The 13,836-nt window shown below is 45.8% G+C and overlaps 1 long non-coding RNA gene across 1 annotated transcript in view; it reads left to right on the top strand.

The window, feature by feature from the left end:
* The window catches only part of LOC109319831, a 21,252-nt gene extending 8,916 nt beyond the window's left edge, over positions 1–12,336 (top strand). Inside the window, exon 3 of the long non-coding RNA XR_002103638.1 lies at positions 12,325–12,336. This is a non-coding gene — a long non-coding RNA (uncharacterized LOC109319831). The remainder of the gene's footprint in view (positions 1–12,324) is intronic.
* Positions 12,337–13,836: the final 1,500 nt, after the last annotated feature.

Genomic DNA, 13,836 nt, shown 5'->3' on the forward strand with positions numbered 1-13,836 from the left:
CAGTTCATAGGCCCAGCTCTGAAAAGTGGTTTGTACATTCAAACAAGCACCTAACCTCATCACCAGAACTGAAACCGACTTCCTACAGCTCAAAACACAAAACCTGCCAGTTATGTCCTGTACCCCACAAACTGCACACCAGAATCTATCAAAGACAACAAAACCCAACTACCTGTGGGGGCACATTCCTCACCAAAAATACCCTCTGCCTCCAGTCTCTCAGGACTGATCCTGAGACAGAACAATTTACAAATCACTTTTTATGGCCGGGCCTATGAACTGCACTTCATCAGCTTTGTAGGTACAGAAACTCATAGACACTGCAACCTGCTAGACATCTGACTCCCCCGGTACCTCTGCACTGCTACATCCTCCTTAGCCTGTCCCTCACCCCCTGACACCTCTATTTCCATTTTCACTGACTGGTTTTCTTGCCTGCATTGCCTGCCAAGCCAGCCTCTGGCTTTTTTATTATTCCTTCCATCCAGGACCAGCAGACACACCAACTGCAGGTGCTTCCTCAGCCTGACAAAGGGTTTTTCAACACAAAAGCTGGCATCCCAGGCAGCTAAGCTGAGCTCACCAGGAGCCTCACAACTGCACTGCAACCGGCAAGTGTCAGGCCTGTCAAAGACATGATGGGTCTGGGCTTTCCCCTGTCAGAACTGTGTGTGTGCATGTGTTAGCTAGAGGTTATGGCACCTTCTACCCACCTTTCACCGGGGTATTGTTGGTCCTGGCATTTACAGGGCTGCCACACCACCAGCAGTCCCACTAGGCCTCCCTACCCTGGCAGGGTGCAGTTTTAGTGGTCATGCCCAGGACCTGGGGCCTCATCCTTCCCCACAGCCCCAGCCCATAACTCCAAGTTCATCCTGGCAGGGGAGTGAGCTCAGCAGGGATATGTTCTTCCCCTGCTGGCTGGCGGTGCAGTAACTGGTTTTTAAAAAATGAAAAAAGGAAATAGGTGTGGACAGAGTGAGGAGGGTGCAATTCAGTCCATCTGCACCTGGAGTTTGGGGAACCCCAGCAGTGGGAGGTTCACCTTCAGGAACACCAGCTACTCCACCAAACCAGGATCCAAGTAGGCATGGTGGCATCACTACATCCCCAGCAATGCTGAACACCCTCTCACTCAGAACTCTGGTCTGTGGACAGGACAGGTGTTCATGGGCAACTGTGGCCAGATCCAACCACATCTGGCTGCGGGTTGCCAAGTAGGCTAAGGGGTCGCACCGCAGCAGCTCCGCATCCTCAGCAAGACAGGTAGCCACCAAGGCATGAGCACTAACTGCCTGATGGTGGGGTCTATTGTCTCTGGACCCCACCATAGAAGCTATGCCCTTGGCCCACACTGGCAACGCCTGTGGTGGAGGACAAGACTGGCTGGTGGATGGTGTGCTAGCATTGGACAGTGAATCCCTCTGTTCCATGCCATGTCCCGTTCACTCCCCACCCCCCTGGCACTCTGCCTCCCTGACTTTCTTTACCAGTGCCTCCATCCAGTGATTCAGCATTTGGCTGCTGCATACGGTGCCCTTCACCCTTGGGTCACACATGGTGGCCAGCCTGTGGACTGTACTGGACCACAAGGGATCAAGCTGTTTCCTGATGCCTTCCTTCAACCGCCTCACGAGTGCCTGCACATCTGGTGACAGCGGCTTGGCCCAGCCAGGAACATTGATCCCCTGGAAGCTTTCCATTTGGCTCCAAAGTTCCCTCACTACAAGGATCACCTGGGTAAGGAGGGCGTCAGCAGCGGTGAGGCTCTCGGTGGCCTCGAGGAAGGGCTTGAGGACCACCGAGATCTGGGAGATGGTATCCCACTCGGCTCTGTTCAGGGGACTGCTGATCCTGATCTCCCTGAGCAAGGCCATCTTATGGATGGCCTTCTGTTGCTCCACCAGCCTCTCAAGCATCAGGTATGTGGAGTTCCACCGAGTCTCCACATCCTGCATGATTTTGTGTTGTGAGATGTTCAGCTCTTTTTACTTATCCCACAGCATCTTGTCCCACTTGATGCTCCGGCGGAAGTAGCCTGCCACCTTCCTGCATTTTGAAATTAGCTTGCTGGTGGTGCTGGTGCTGTCACCAGGAGCCCTGTCTCCCTCCAAGGTGTCCCTGACAAAAAGGTGCAACTTGTGTGCCACACTGTGGAGGCCAATAAAGTTGGCATCAAGGACTGCCTTGACCATATTGGGCCCATTGTCGGTGACCATGAGCCCATGGGTAAGCTCACCCTGCCCAATAAGGCACCTCTGCACCAAGTGGTTCATGGCCCCCATGATCTCTGATGGGGTGTGGGACTCATCCATCACCTCAGCTTGAAGGAGAGCCCACCGACAGCCTGACTGGTTGCAACAGTGCCCTGTGAGGGAGAGGTAGGCATGATCTCCACCCTGGGTGCTCCAGATGTCTGAGGTGAAGGTTAAGGCCACCTGCAGACCTGCCTTGCACAGATCCTCCCTTGAGTATTCTGTGCGTGCCTTGTACAGGGATGGTAGCACTGTCCTACTGAAGGTGGTGCGTGCAGGCACTTGGTATGATGGAGTCACGAGTGCCATGAGCTGCCTGAACCCTGGCTGCTCAACTAGGGAAAAGGGCTGGGCATTGACAGCAAGCATCTCCCCAATGCTCTGGGTGAACTTGCTCGCCTTTGGAATGTGTCCTGCTTTCTGTCCACCTTTTTCCCCCACTGTTCCAGGGTGGCTTACCTCTGCTTTGGGGGGATGGGGACTTTGGAGCGAGAGAGGGACTTCCCTTTGAGCACACTCCCGCTGGTGCAAGGCTGAGGAGGAGCAAGGGCAAAGGGGTGGTGCCTGTGGAGATGCATCAGCATCCCTGTGGTTCTCATATGGTTTGTTCCCTTTGCCCCAGCTGGTTTTGGCTCAGCAGTGCAGGCAAATAGCATACATGGGATCATCTGCCAGCTCAGAATGATCCCAGACCACACTACCCACTCACTTCTGGGATGTGGGTGCATCAGTGGATGCTGCTGCACTTTCCCCCTCCTGCCACTTGCCTCCCTAGTAGGAATTCTGGTGTTCCATATTTGAAAACTGAAAAATCCCTGATTTTAAAGAAAAAAACCCCAAAATCACTCTGTAAAATACTCCAAAATCCATGTTCCTCTACAATAAAAATTAGACAGAGAAGCCCCCTCCCCCCCACAACTCATGGACTGCCCTTGACAGGGCCACAGCCTCCCCAACAGGGTCCACATGGCTTCTTCAGGGACTACCACCCCCTTGCTGCAGGGCCCACGTGCCCCAGCCCCCTTGATGGCTGATCCAGCCTCCTGGCACTTAAAAAACCCCCAAACAAACAATAAAAAGTCTCATACTTATTGACAGTAGCAGGGGCTGTGTGGGCTCTGGGGCCTTGTGGCAGAGCCTCCCCATGCAACACATGTCAGTGGGGGCAGCAAGGGCCAGCTCCGGCCGTTGCATGGGTGCAGTCAGGGTCGGCATGGCATCGTGCAGCTCCGTGCACTGTGGGGCATCTGGGTCCAGTGCGGCTGTCACCTGGCTGGCTGACCGCATGCTGTATTGGGGGGGCTCTGCCAAGAGGCCCCAGTGACCCTGATGGCAGCTCCTACTGCCGGTGAGTGTGGGACTTTTTTTTTTTTAATTGCTGGGATGCTGGGGCCAGGCAGGGCAGCCATCAGGGGCCTGGGGGGGGGTCCCCCCATGGTCCTCTCCCCACTCCTCCTTACCTGGTATGAAGCTGGATCCATGTCCCTGCAGCTTGCATCACTGTCTGTCTCACAGAGGCAGGCAGCGTGCTTCAGCACTAGGGAAAGGGCCAACCACAGAGATGCTTTGGCAGGCTACCAGAGCATCTCTGTGAATGACCCAGCCTTCAGTTGCCTCAGGCCATGGTCCGGGACTGTACCCTGCCCCATTTTTTCCTGTGTGGTTTTTTGACCCCCTCCAGGGGTCTAATTTTGCCCCCACACTGCAAATTTGCAGCACAGGGAACTCTTTTTCACTCCCACACATGCTTCTTGCAATGTCTCAAAGGGATTTGAGACATTGCAAGAGGCATGTGCACGCTCCTCTGGATGCACCCCTGGCCTCCAAAACAATTCAGGTTAACAGAGCAGCCACATTGGATGCTAGAAAAAGCAGCTTCTGGGAAGACAATTGATAGACCAATGAAATACTTAAGAGAACAGATGTATGCGCACACAAACTTTAATATGCTGTAACTTGCTCCAGGGTGAAATTAAGTAACACAAGTAAAATTTTGAGAGCCACTTGCCAGTTCCCTCAATGAAAAGAGCTACATGATGCAGCTGCAGCTCTTTTTACTGATGCAACTAGATTTACACTGCCATGAATTGCTTGGGTAGGCAAGTCTCCTGCTTTTAAATAAGATTGTGGAACCCCCACATGCTAGCATCAAAGCCTGCAATCAGTGGCATTTGCATCTGTGTGCCTAGAATTCATTACAGATAAACTGTACCCACAAAACTGAAGGCCAGCTGAGGCTCTCTGGAAAAATGGGCCCAAGCTTTATAGCAGAAACAAGTGTTGAAGAAACAAGAAGTAAAATTGATTAGGAAATTAAGTGATGCCAAAGAATGCTTCTCTGAGGTATTATTTTTAAAATTTTAAAACTTGAAAATGCCCTCTTCAAAATTTATACTGACAAAAGCTTTGTTCTTGTTTTTATCCTCCATGATTGCTTAAGTGAAGAGTCCCTGAGTGTCCACAGAAGTTCTATTTTCTTAGCATCTTCAAAGCCTTTGTTATACTAAAAAGAAAGGTACAATTATACAGAGCTCCATGGTGTACTATATTGACTACCAAGCATTTTTCACTAAAGGCAAGTTAATGGGAGCTTAGTCTATGGTATCCACTAACTTTTGGCCCTGGCAAATTTCAGCCTTATCATTCATTGCATTACCAATTGATGCCAACTTGTACAGACTGAATTATTGCCACGGTAGAATTACTAATTTCCAATTACAGGTTTGGGCAAATGAACAAGATAGCGTGAAGTATGACAGGATGTAGATTCACATCAGCTATTCCATGGTAACTCCCTTGCAGTAAATGTAGGTAGCTCACCTCAGTTTCACTGAGGGATAAGCAATATCACATTTATAAGTCAAGAGTGTACAGATGAGCAGTTACTTACGCAATAGCTGATATGCTTAAAATTCATACCATCTTACTTTCCAGTTAAGTGTTTTTGTGCCCATACCTTTTAGTCTCCCTATGCTGCAACGCTGATTAGGTATGCAGAGACTCATAAAGGAAGATTATAGTGATTGAATCACAGGTTTCACTTCCTGCAGTATCCTGGTTTCTGCACTGTAGGTCTCATTCAAATATCAGTCGGGCACAAGACTGCTTTACATGTGGGATCTGATGAGATCACAGCCCAAGGAGGAGGAGTTATCAGTAATCCAGGCATAATTCCTGTAACCTTACAGCTCTAGCTAATCTACCTTTAAAACACTTTTCCTCTTCTCTTTTCTATTTGGGCATGGTTGAATGTTTCCAGTCTTATATCCTCTTAAGAAATTCCACCTTTCAGAAGATGGTCAGATATTACAAGGATAGAAAAACAGACCTGCCCAAGAGGCTTTATCCATTCAGTGCCCTTAACTTCCCAGAGCTTGCAGTACTGAAGCTGAGCATATGTAACTGCTTTTTATGCTGGAAAGTTTTACCAGTATTATTTCTTTTGGTCTACAGCTACCAACATGGCAAAACAGTAACTCGAAAGCCCAGATGCTAAATCAACAGTAGGTCTGACTCCCACCCTAGTGCACCTTAGTTCTGAATTCTTTGAGTCCTTATCAATGGCTCTTGCCACCTCCAGGGGACAGGGATGGGCTGGCATCTTAACTTATCTCTGTAAATCCTGTTTTTCAGACGTTAAAACGCAGGTGCATTCAGTGCACTATGAAAGTGCTGGTCAATCCTACTTACACATTAACAAAGTTTCTGGGCAGTAAATTGTAGCCATGGAGGGAACTGCCAAGGATGTAACACTATTCAATCCTATGCTTTATTCAGCTGTATGGATATGATTTAAGCTTTTTTTTTTTCCTTAAGTCTTCCTCTTCCATTTGAGTTGTGTGCCCAGCCTTCATTGCTCTCTAAAAAGAGTATCAGTCATTAAAAATAAGAAACCATTTTCCTTTCTTCCCTATACTTGTTTTGGTCACAGCAGAAGGCAATGGGGTTCTGAACATTTTATTGTTCCTCCTCAGATTCTCTCTCTACTAGCTGGAGCATAGTCATGTGCACTAATAGCCCAGAAGGTCTGCTTTGTTGAAATATGCTGTGCTTGGAAATAAAGACTTTAGAAACCCAAACTGATCTTATATGGTTTCAGCTACTCACATTTTGCCAGCAATGCAGCTATGGATAGTAGTAGAAACTGGTTAATATCTTGGTTGTAGAAGAAAAAGTATCCAGAAAGCACATTCCAGCTATATGTATGCTGGATATACTGGGTAAAAGAAACCAGAATGAAAACTATGTACCCCAGTTAAACATGCAATATAAAGACAAATACGAAATATAAAAGAGGGTGGATGTGTTACTTCCTTGTATTCCAGAATGCTAAGGGAGAATTAGAGGTATAGGCATATTCATTCACTAAAAATATCAAAAAGAGTTACAGGTCACATTAAAGCTCAGAACAAATCAGCATCTTAAAATACTGGCCTTTGCATACTAAAAGAAGGTAGAAAAAGCTTTTAATGACTAACAGTTATCTTTTGCTTTGAAATTCTTCTAGCAAAGATAACTCCCCATTTTTGCCTGCCAGAGATAAGAAAGCAATTAGTGAGCTAATTAGCGCACCCATTCCATAGTAGTGAACATAGAATTTACAACAAAGGACAATAAAATCTTTTACTCCAACTATATGCCCAGCCTGGGCCTTTCTGGTCCGTGTTTAAATTGACTTGGAATGTAATGGAGCAGCATTCCAGCACCTCTTGCCAGTTACCCAACAGACAGCTAATGGACGGGGAACCTCTGAAAAAACCTGACTGCCTGAGAGATAAAGGCAGGATATTGGGGGTTGGGGAGGGAGGAAGGAAGAGATCGATAATGTAAAAAGGTGCAAATATGTATAAAAAGGCTGTAGGAGGGGAAAAAAGTGGTTAAATCCAAAGGCAACTGATATCATTACTATTTATTCCATGTTAATATATTTATATTTCCTTTTAGTTTAAATTTGCTAACTACAAATAACTTCTCTATTCAAGTATGGTTCAAGCACTGAAGCCTCTTACTATATTTGTTCATTATATTCACTTGGTACATCCTATCTTCAACCGAAGAATAAAATTTTCATGCAGCACTTAGCACAATGGGATCCCACCTGAATAGGGACACAAGATGCTACTATAAACAATAAGACAATCAAAGTAAAAGAGCAGAGATGGAATGAATGAAAGAAAAGACAAAGATTACAAGAACACATTGTAAGAAATTCTGTTATAACACAACTGGGGCTTGGCTGGTGAGTTGTAAACTAAATTCTTGGAAGGCAGGTGAAAGTTTATAAAATATTCCAGTCATCTATGACACAATATGTTGATGAAGAGCAGTGTGAAAGGGAGACAGACAGACTGAAGAAACCCAAGCAACTACAAAGATTATGCTGAAATTACTATGCCTGGTAAACAGAGAAGAATGGAACTGAAATTAATAGGCCAACATTGTTAGTCCTAATTGGTAAAGATAATAATGAAAGGATGGGTTTTTGTGCCCATCACTTTCACTCAGAAAATACTTGCAGAATTCTCTCTAAAAGTGAGGATCAAAATATACGCAATGGATGGATCAAAAAGACAAGTTTTTACCATCATATCTGCCAGTCCTATCCTCTCCTGGGACCCTGGGATTCTCCTTGACATCATAGGTCCTTCATTATCCTGTTTCTAAAAGGCCAGACGTGAGCTGTCTGTAATAGTAGACTACAAAAAGGCACCCATATGATATCATCACCAGCTTTGGCCAACTTCTGAATGATTACTGGAATGTGAGACTGTTTCTGCTGTTACCTACGCTGTCCATGTCTCATTCTCTTCCTCCGCCACCTTATTTTTTCTCTCCTAGCCGTCCTCTGTTGCCTTCTAGCTTAGCCAGCCAAGAGAATTCCATGTTTTGCAGCAGCGTTGTGAGACTGCCAGCAGGTCTACAGGGTAAACTTGTTAAGCCTAGGCTATCCGTAAACCAGAACCAGCGTAAGCCATATTCTCAGTGTACTTTGGGTAGACTAGGGCTGCCAGGGCTAGGACAGACATTACACACAAACCAGTTTAAGTGATCAGAAACTGTTTTAAACCTGTAACAGAACAGACATTCAGTGGACATAAACCAGATTGAAAATGGCTGAAACTGGTTTGACATAAACCTGGTTGAATGTAGTATCAGACTTAACTGATTTGGCTCAAACTGTTTTATGCATTATCTGTCCCAGACCCCTGGTGGTTTAATTAAATCAGAGACCCCCAGTATGCTCTCTGGACTGGGCTCTGCTCCAGAGAGCTGGGCTGGCCCTCCCCTCTGCTCTCTTCCCAGAGCAGAGTTGGGGCGTGACCAGATGCTAGCCTGCCATGACCCCTGAGGCAAATTTCTCCCTCCATCCCCTCTTCCCCCTCCCCCCCGCTGGCAAACTGTGTGGACCACAGCTGGGGTTAGACAGCCCCAGCCATACCTCCACAGCTTTCCTGCAGCCAGGCAGAGACTGAGTTAATTCTTCCCTCTGTTCAGCTTGCCTGCAACCAGGGAGGGGATTAATTTCACAGCAGTCCCATCCTGGAGCTGGGTAGAGAGGCAAGCTAGTCCCCTGTGTGCAGATCCAAGACCTGCACCTGTGAGCCCAGAGCTAAGACCTGCAGGACCAGACTGAGAGATAGGAAGTGTTGGCAGAAACCTGACAATCATCATACATACATGCTGGAGATGGAGTTAAGGGAAGTTGCAGACCAAATAATGCAGAAAGCTACATTTGCATTATAAAGCAGAGCCTGTAAACCCTAAACAAAGTCTTTCTGAATGCCTGGCAGTAAGGAGACACTCTGCCCTCAGGGTTAGTAAGATTTATGTAAGGCTTTCTCTTGTCTTCCTGCTTTACATTTTAAGTTAGACTAAGTTGTGTATGCTGTGTTTTACTGGGCTTTATTGTAGCTTAAGCAAAGGTTTTTGGTAGTTCCCTGTTGTATGCTTTGCAAATTCCTGTGTTCAATACATGCTTGCTTCAGAGAAAGGACTTTTTCCCATCTCCACTCATCAGTCTAGCAGCAGCTTCCCCCCACCCCCTGGCTGGTGGCTGGCATCCTGTGTGTCATGCTAGCCCCGGCTGGTGCCTGGCTATGCCCCCTCTGCTCCAGCAGGGAGGAGTGAGAATCTTAGAGGGTGTCTCTCTTCCCTACCCTTTGGCAGTGGCTGCTAGGGATGCTCTATCACCCCCTGAATTCTGGCTTGATCCACTGCAGGCAAGTATTTGCATTTCCTGATTTAACAGAGAATGTCTGTCCAGTTATTAATCAGTTCAAGCTGTGCAGCTTAGACTAACCTGCAAAGAGTGAATCAATTCAGGCTCAGGCTTTTTGAATGTCTGTCCATAGCCTGGGTGACACTGCCAAATAATTAATTCCTAGGATAATTAGCTGACTACAGCTTCCTGTTTAGGAGTTAGTTCACCCACAGCAGTGTGGCCTTCTTGAGAGGCCTGCTGCTGGGCACCCTTTTATATGGACATGGCCTGTGACCAGGGAGACAATGCAAAAAAGTATATTTATAAGACTTGTCCATATTTAATACAAGGTTAAAGATTGTTAATGGTGGCTATTTCCATAGGACTAAGCAGACCTGCACTTGAATTCCATAACAATATAAGAAGGATGGGCAAATACCTTGACTGTGCAAGTTCTCTCATTTCATCAATGTCAACATACCAGTGTGATCTTGGTTATGAGCTGTTAACATCACACGAAACTCTGATGTAGAACCAAACAGTAGGAGCTTCCTGGAGTGAGAAAAGGTACAGTCAGAGAAAACGTTTTGAACACCATACCAACCAACTCCAGGGCTCATGCAACCAATTTTGGCTCTATAAAAGAATACCTCAAATTCTATTCCTTTATTTTTTCTTCATCAGTGTAATTCTTCACCTCTCCTTTTCAGCAACTCTTCAGTCTATCTGGCAATTACCTTCTCCATCCTCCATTCAATTGCACCTTTTTTTTCTTACATGCACTCTCCTGTATTTTTGCAAATTAGGACCTTATCTTTAAGGTAAGCCCTCTAAGGGCTTACCTTATCTTATCTTATCTTTAAGGTAAGCCCTCTCAGTGGGTAAACAAGTAACATCAGCAAGAGCTCTTTTGCCAGTGTCACCAATCCCTGACCAAAAAAGGCTGTTTTGGAAGTAGGATTTATTAGCCAGACATTTAAATATGTCTGCAGCAGGTCTTATGATGGCACATGGTCAGCCAAAGCCAATTTTTTTCAGACTGTGGCCAATACAGCTACACTGGAAAGTGTAGGCCAGGCCAAAGTATCCTCCTCCAAGCACTTCCTGTAGCTTTCTACCACCAGATGTGCCCTTGTTCTGCCTGTGAGCCTGTTGTGCAGTCAGTGCCAGATCTATTCAGAAAAATGCACCAAACCTATGTGGTCCCCTTGAAAATAACTAATAATAAGGCTAAAAGGAGAAGAGCCTGTTATTAGCAGAGTACATAAAACCTCTCATTAGCAAAGTCTGACTACAAAACAATGAACTGAATTAATTAATTAAAAAACCCTCAAACAAATGGGGTTGGGTTATGGAGGGGGGATTCCACTGAACCCTTACATTTCATAGAATTCCTATGAAAACTTTTACTTCCTCAGATTCAATGAGATTAAAGTTACAATGACCCACCAATTTTGCAGGGCCAGTGTGAAACACTCAAAAGATTGCTTTTTTCAAAGTATTTAGCATTTTACATTGCACTTCAGATGTTTAAACCAGTTACCCTTGACTTCAGTTTCTGCTGTGACTACACAGCCCTTCCACACATCATACCCTAGGCATTCATGCCATGCATCCATAAAATGAGAAGCTTGTGGTTAGTGATAACTTACAACAAGTTTAATTCAAGTACTCTGACTAAAATTATGTAGGAAATCTATGGTAGAGGTAGGGGCATAACCCCATTCCCAACAATAGCATTCAGTTCCTTTAACCATGAAACGATCCTTTCTTTTTCTCCAGTCCACTGCTTCATGTAGTACACTCGCATGTTGTATGCTTCACATCATCCCCTTCCTTATCCTCATATGCCACCTCAATACCAAGTAATGAGACATCCTGCAATCTATGGATGAGAAAGAGCTCTAGTGGACCTGTCTCTATTGCACCCTGGTCCTCAATCCTAATGAAGATGTATTAGGTTCTGCAAGGAGCCATGGGCACGGATGGCTTGACTATGCATTTTACAGTGTCTTTCAGCATTCACCCTTTTTGCACTGAGGAAGAGACCGTGGTGCACATGTACCTGGAGTGCATCAGGTGCCTCCAGAACTTCTTATTGATGTTCTGGCTGCGTTTACCTCCTCACCTTCTTATATATGCACATCCCATCCATTTTCCATGAAGTCATGAGGCTTCCTGGTTGGCCTCTTCCTTACATGGTCATTTTGTCCAATGCATCAGGCCAGGGGAAGAAGCTTGAGGGGTGGGTCCCTTATGACTGCAAGTTCCCTTTCTGTTCCCTCATTGCTCATGCCTCCAGCCAAAATTCATTTCAGTAATATTGGTTGGTTCTTTGAACTCTTTTGAGGATTGGTGGGCATTGTTATATGTACCTGCTCTACATTTCCCTGTCCCTAGATTTTTTATTTTGACCCAAAACATGGGGAGAAAAGGGGATAGGAGTGAAATTATTTTCAGTTGGGACCTGGCTCTTTCCCGTCAGCATAAGAGACTGGCTTTTGGTTATAGGTGAGCATATGCCCACTCATATCCAGTAAATCCAAAAGAAATACAACTTCTGACCTCATAAAAGGAGGCAAAAATCCTGTAGAGAACAGTCTCCTTTACTACAGAAACAATTCAGCTCCAGCGCAGGAACCAGAGAAAGCAGGAATAGTGTGGAAAACAGTGTGCAAATGTGCAATTAAAGACTCTATTTAAAATGCATATATACAAAGCAATCGAATCAAAACTGTTTTTCTCTGTGGACCAGCATGATAGGGAAAAGCTCATTTTGCCTGTGGGCTTCACAGCTATTTGCTGACATCTGGGGAGTGGGAAGGGAGAGCCTCAGGGAATGGTCGGGGGGGGAACCACACAACTCAGGACTTTTGTCCCACCTAAGATTCTGGATCTGGGTATGCTCTAGCATCTGCAGATTATTCTTCCCTTTCCTTTCTTCCTAAACTTGATTCATTTTTTCTTCTCCAATTTGTCTCTGCCCCAGTCCTGTCTATCCCCCACTGCTGGCTCCTTGTCCTGGTCTCACTCTCCATTCCTCAGCCTTCTCATGACGGCCCCAATCCCTTTGCCCAGGAAATCTTTGTTTCACCCCTCCAGATTTTCCACCCATCCCAATCCCAGTCTTCCCTTGCTCATCTATTCCCTGTTTCCTTACTCCTCCAGCTTCCTGTCTGACTCTGCTTGCCTCAGTACCCTCAGTTTTCTTTCTCATTCCTAGATTCCTCATGTAATACAGATCCTTCTCCCATCTGGGATCCATTATCCTTACAGGCTCCCAGTTTCAGTCTCCTTCTCTCGTCTAGTCTTATTGGGTACCCATACATGTGACGGAGCTCTGCTACTTAGCACGTATTGGAGCAGACTCAGTTAATCTGGAGTGTGCTAATTAGCACACTCCAGCAGCCTTCATGTTGCATGTATTCAGCGTACACACATTTCAAAATGGCAGCAGGGGCACTTTAACTAAAGCTCATTGAACAACGTTTAGTTAAAGCACCTCCAGCACCATTTTGAACTGCAAGATGCTTGAATGCACATGACACTGCAGGTGCTTTAATTACAGCTGCTCTAATTAAAGTGCCCCCCTGACCCCAGAGCATCTGTATAGATGCCCATTGGTTCACTGTTCCATTTTTCTCACCATATCTGTCTTGCCTCACCTATTTATTGACAACTGCTGTTTCCCAGTTACACTTTCGCATGTGCCCATTATAACAGGGAACCCCTATCTCAGTTACTAGGAAAGCCTCAGAAGATAGGAAATCTGGGATCAGGAAGAAGCAAGAAGTAGCAGCCCAGATGGCCCGACTCAAGGACTAAAAAGTCCAGGTGGCTGAGGAAGCAAATAGCTGCACCTGGTCCCTGAGTGTAGAAGATCCAGTCATGTGGCTGGAAGGAAGCTGGGTTTAGGAATATAAACCTAGTCTCTGACCAGGCATGCACTAGGGAAAGGAGTTCCCAGGAGTAAGGAGCTGTTGGAGATGGATGACTGCCCTGTCCTCTTCAGAGCTGAGGTTAGATGGCTCCTACAGAGGTAGGGCCTGCAGGCAATATTTACCTTGGGGAGGGAGACTATTTGTCCAGTGAAGCACCTAGCTTGTGTTTTGTTCCATTCTGCACTTGAGACTGGAGGACTGTGTTGTGGCTACAGGAGTGGATAAGGCCACAAATAGGAGTGCCTGGGTCATTGCATGACAACTCTTGATTTAATATGTTAATTGTATTAATAAGGTAGTGGGCGGCTAGATTAAAGGTTAGCCAAGCCATCGGTGTCTTGGTTTAATTAGCTTTATTAAACAACTATTAGCATAGTTGTTATTGTGATATCAATAACAATAAATAAACAGAATGGGGAACACAGAAACAGAACAATGC

Source organism: Crocodylus porosus, unplaced genomic scaffold (assembly GCF_001723895.1).
Source record: "Crocodylus porosus isolate Cpor-Errol unplaced genomic scaffold, CroPor_comp1, whole genome shotgun sequence".
Taxonomy (NCBI): domain Eukaryota; kingdom Metazoa; phylum Chordata; order Crocodylia; family Crocodylidae; genus Crocodylus; species Crocodylus porosus.